At 37.0% G+C, this 5,963-nt stretch overlaps 1 pseudogene; it reads left to right on the top strand.

Annotated features, from left to right (window-relative positions):
* The first annotated feature begins 4,463 nt into the window (after positions 1 to 4,463).
* LOC110294234 lies at positions 4,464 to 5,479 on the top strand (annotated as a pseudogene).
* The last annotated feature ends 484 nt before the right edge of the window (positions 5,480 to 5,963 follow it).

Below are 5,963 nucleotides of genomic sequence, written 5' to 3'. Positions count from 1 at the left end.
TGTTTTGTAATAACCTCCAAATCAAATGAGAACATGTTTGGATTCCTCAATATATATATTTGCAAACATATAATCTATATGTGCATATGGTTAATAGTTTAGCAAATGGTATCTTATTTATTTAATTACTTATGTTTTACTCATGCAATAATCCTATGGATATTTGACAAAGAAATAGAAGAAATAAATACTAGAAGAAAATAGAAGAAAAAAAGATTTTTATTGACTTCCTCGATCACCAGGATCACCAGGATAAATTTTAAAATTTAAACCGCTTTATCCTAAATGTGCTTAACATTCAGCTGGCATACATTAAGAATGTTTAATTTGTTTATGGCTGAGCTAGCTGTTATTAGCTCCATGGAGCCATGGATTGATTATATTGTGTCGTTGTTGTACTCATGGCTACCTGATCCTATTTTTACTTTGCTTCTAGTAAACAGAAAAAACTATCAGTGTTTTCCCAAGTATTCAATGTTGGCCCATCCAAGTGTTGTTGTTTTTTTTGTTTTTGTTTTTGTTTTTTTTCCTCATAAGTAAATGGAAGATTTTAGTGCTGGAATTCAGAAGATATTGGCGATTTGTATCTTATTTTTCCAGAAGTCAGAAGGACAACTCTCCAAAGCTCAGAAGCTGGAACTTCAAGCCAGTAACTGGAATACAGAAAATTTTAGAAGCAAAAGAAGGCAGTTCAATAGCTTAAAGATCGCTTGTGATTCACTAAAGCTTACAAAGTTGTCATGCTCTGAAATGCACCACAATAGTGACTATATGCAAATTTATGAGTGTTCTAATTTTACCTGGACAGCTGTTTAGTGTCCAAATATGGCTAGTGAATTGACTGCTAGAAAACATAAAACTTGTAAAACTCTCAAATTTCTGTAATTTTTATAAAAGTTTTGAACAGAACGGCTCTCCAGGTGATAAGTCATTTGGGAGAATGAAACTTCAAAATAAAAAATTAACCTGTAGCCTTTGTTGCACATGTACCAGAATGAAATCTCCTGTGAGATTTGAAAAGATCGTGTGGTAAACACATCAACAGGGTACCTTTGTTGTTGATTTTGGTTTTATGCAGAACCTTTCAGTCTTTCATCATATTCAGTATTTCCTGGCCAAGAAAAAGCCAAAAAATTGAGAGGTCTAAGGCAAAAGAAGAACAATCAGAACAACTGTTCAACTTAAAACCTATGCAGCCAATTTCTGTTACAAAAGTAGCAAGAATTGGGAAGCAAATTCAAAATTTATGTTTTGTATCATGAAATTAAATAGGATATTCACAGACATAATCAATCGATAACCATTTAATTCTCTCCATAACTTAATCAGGGCAGACCCAATTACCTAGAGCAATTAAGACCAACATTTTCCAAGTTGCTCAATAGATTTCAATAAAAATAAGAAACCCTAAAAGAGCTATTTACTTTTATACATTTCAGTGGAATTTCTGTAATTTAAATCTGCTTCAAATAAGTGTGTTGGTTTTATGGTAAAACAGAACATAACTAACTAAAGTTACAATTGTCTCTAGAACATAATGAGAAGAACATAATGAGAACAGTTAATTTGTGCAGTAAAAAATCATTAAAAATTATTTGTTTCTATTTGGGAATCATATGCCTCGTATCCCTTCATATAGTTTTTGCATCTTTCCTTTTGTACCATATAATTTTGTTTCTTCAAATTTTTATTAAACATTATTTTGAATTCTTCACAGTATGTGAACTGAATTGTCTGCATTTTTTTTTCTTAGCATACTGGGTCCTACAACTAAAATCAAAGCAACCAACACCACTGCTAACACCACTATCACCACCACCAACAACAACAACAACAACCTCAAAAACAACAAATACATCACCACCATTAATATCACCACCACCAACAACAATTACTACTGCCACCACCAATCTCTGTAACTATGTGTAAATCATTCACTTACATGTGGGGAGTGATGGTAAATAAGCAATAGAAATCCATGCTTAACAGAGCAGAACTTCACAGCAGTCTAGCCTAGAAAGTAAAGACAGTATTGAATGTGAACTGTGGCTGACAAGTTCTGAAAGGTAACTGTGAACAACTTTGAGAGTTTAAACTTTGTTTAATCCTACAAAAATTAGAATTTTCTAGGATTACATCTGGAAAATCAACCAAGTACTCAGTAAATATCAGAGATAAAGAAATAAAACCCTTAGGTTTCCAGTACTAAGAGGAAATGGCAGTACTTTAGACAAAGCTTGACTGTGGTCTATTCAACAAGGATTCACAATGCTGTAAATTCTGCCCTGTTTTAAAGTCTAATTTACATGGGGGATGGAAACACTCAATATCAACCTACTGAATAGCCAACCCCCCTTAACAAAAGAAAATATGAATTGGAAAACCCTTAAGACTGCCTGTTGCTTTAGTCAGGGTTTGTATTGATAAACAAAACATCATGACCAGGAAGCAAGTTGGGGAGGAAAGGGTTTCTTCAGCTTAGACTTCCACATTGCTGTTCATCACCAAAGGACATGAGGACAGGAGCTCACATAGGGCAGGAACCTGGAGGCAGGAGCAGATGTAGATGCCATGGAGGGGTGTTGCTTACTAGATTGCTTCTCCTGGCTTGCTCAGCTTGCCTTCTTATAAAACCCAGGACTACCAGCCCAGGGATGGCATCACTCACAACAAGCCCTTCCTCATTGACAGCTAATTTAGAAAATGCCTTACAGATGGATCTCATGGAGACATTTCCTCAATGGAGGCTCCTTTCTCTTTGATAACTCCAGCTTGTACCAAGGTGACACACAAAATTAGCCAGAATACTTGTTCAAGAGACACATGTTCAATAATATCTAAGACACTGTCAAAATGTGAACTATCAAACAATAATCGTAGGACACTACCACAAAGATACTTTCATGTTATATTTTCAAAGTACATAAAAATCTAAGACTCAAATAATTCCTGAACTTAACAGAAAATATAAACATTTTACCTATGGTAAGACAATTAGAATCACAACTGACTTCTAATAAACTGTGGAATGAAAAGGGGGGAGCAAATAATGGAAGGAAAAGGGGGAAGCAAATAATAGAAGGGTTGAGAAAAAGAAACTATCAATATAAAACTATGTATCTGGTGAATTTATATGTCAAAATTCAAAGAGATATAAAAACTTTCTTAGGTAAATTTAAGTAATTAATTTCTAGAAGACTTAATGAGCATTCAAAGTTCAAGTGTTTAGAGATCAAGTAGGGATAGGCTCAGGGAATAGTGGGGAGTAGCCATTGGTGTGTGGTTGAAACGAAACTTATAAAGGGCCTTATGGGAACCCACTGTTTAGAAACCTAATTTCAAATTACAGCTTACAAACAAATGAGGATGGAATTACTCTGTAGTGTGTGGCAGTGTGTCTTTCAGAAGACTTGGGTAATTAAATAAAAATCAAGCTATATGAGATGGACTAACACCACATGAGCTACTAATGCAGGATGCTTCAGAATTTTGAGAAACATCATAGGATACATCCATTTACCTTGGATAAAAATGATTAACTATGTAGTGAAACCCTAAAGCTTAAGTCATCACTCAAAATGTGTGCAAGACCTAGAGAAAGGACTCTTACTCTAACTAGGAAACTTCCTGCAGTTTAGCATTAATTAAGCAAGAAGATGATATCCTGGATACCAGGAGAGAAAAGACATCAATGATCTTTTTGACTCCTGAACCCAGCACATGTCAGGCCCAGTTTGCTAAGCAAGGTATGCTGCTAACTGGTAGACTGGACTTGAGGCTTTTTCCACAAGAGGAAAATTGAAAAATGTGTGTGTGTGCAGGTCTGTGTAATTATCAATATCATAATAGCACAATATATACTATGAAAAACAGTCTCTAAAATCTCTGAAGTTTTAATCACTGGAAATTTCTATTCCTGTGCCACTTTGACCCATATTACACTTTGATCAATTTATTTTTCATATTCTCGTAATTACAATAAATTTCTTAGTAGTTTTGTAGCACTTAAGAAAACAACCTTTAAAAGTTTCTTGGAAATAACAAAAGACTCTAACGGCCCCACTTACTCTAAGTATAATAACAAATGACAGGATCAAACACTCCTAAACATCTCTATAGGAACAATGGTTCCAAAATAAAGCTTTGCACATACAAACTCACAGTGCTAGAACAACATAAAAAATATTTGTGCAGACACAAAAGACATAACCCAAATACAGAGAATAGGTGGGAACAAAATCCTATCCTCAGCTAAACAGATATTGGCATTTGGTAGCTATTGAGAACAGGAGAATCAGTTTTCCATAATACTCTTTCCCAAATTGACTGCCACTGTAGAATGTCCCACTTTCAATAATATATGGGAAACTTCAATACATGACTCATATATCACTCACACTTTGCTACCATCTTACCCTGAGCATGTTTTCACTGCTCTGTTGCTCAATCCTTCACTGATAGCAATGGAAGAAGAAGTCACCACACTCCTCATTGACAATGGTTTAGGCATGTGCAAAACTGGCTTTGTTGATGACAACACCCCCAGGGTTTCTTTCCACTGTCATCATCATGGGCATGAGTCCTAAAGATTCCTACTTGGATCATGAGGACCAGAGCAAGAGGGGAATCCTGACCCTGGAGTATCCTATTTAGAATGGCATTGTCACTAACTGAGATGACATAATCAGATCTGACACCATACCTTCTACAGTGAACTGCATGTGGCCCTTGGGGAGCACCTGGTGCTTCTGACCCCCGAATCCTAAAAGTAACAGAAAAAAGATTATGCAGATAATTTTTGAAAAGTTTAATACCCCAACCATGTACTTGGCCATTCAGGTGGTGCTGTCCTTATATGCATCTAAGTGCAAGACTGACATTGTCATGGACTCTGATAATGTGAGTTGCACATATAGTACCCATCTGTGAGGGCTATGCCCATTCCCCTGCCATCTTCTATCTGGACCTGACTGACCAGGACCTGACAGATTAGAAGATCCTAACTGAGCAAGGACACAGCTTTAATACCATTGTTGAGAGGGAAATTGGTTGTGACATTAAGGAGAAGCTGTGCTGGGTTGCTATGGTGCCCTAGATTTTGAACAAGAAATGGTCACTGATGAATCATCCTACTTGAAGAACATTTATGAGCTGTGTGATGGATACAGGTGTTTGCCATTAATAATAAGAGATTGATTCTGTTGTCCAGATATACTCACCTAGCCTTTCTTTCTGGTCATGGAGTCCTAGGATACCCATAAGACCACCTTCAACTCCGTCATGGAATGTGATGTGGATATGCACAAGGACCTGTATGCCAAAACTGTGCTGTCTGGTGGTACCACCATGTATCTAGGCATTGCTGAACAGGATGCAGAAGTAGATCACAGCCCTAGTACCCAGCAATATGAAGATGAAGATTATTGCTACCCCTGAGGACAAGAACTCAGTCTGGATTGGCAGCTCCATCATGGCCTAACTGTATACCATCCACCAGATGTGGATCAGCAATCAGGCCTAATGCAAGCTGAACCCTTCCATTGTCTACCACAAATGGTTCTAGAAACACTGAGGAGGTACCAGGAATTTACTACCTGAGCTGGTTCTGATATATCCATTTGCCCTGGAAAATGTACACATGAACTTGAGGATGGACAGCCAGAAGCCCAAGAGAGTACCAAAATCAACTGGCAAAACAAACAAACAATGAAATGAATCTTAATGATTTTCTGATTTATATTCATAGATCAGTACCTTGCACAGTTGTCATCACAGGGATATCATCCAGCAACCAAAGGAAGGAGATGCTGAGACCTACACTCAAACACTAGACAGAGCCAACAGAATCCAGCATAAGGAGAGTAAGGATTGTAGGAGGCAGGGTAGTCAAGGACATCCAAGGACGAGGCCCACAGAATCCAATAACCCATGCTCATAGAGTTCTCAGAAATTGAAGTAAGAAA

Source organism: Mus caroli, chromosome 5 (genome assembly GCF_900094665.2).
Source record: "Mus caroli chromosome 5, CAROLI_EIJ_v1.1, whole genome shotgun sequence".
Lineage (NCBI taxonomy): Eukaryota > Metazoa > Chordata > Mammalia > Rodentia > Muridae > Mus > Mus caroli.
The sequence above is the reverse complement of the archived record's forward strand: the minus strand, read 5'-3'. Positions and strand labels throughout refer to the sequence as shown.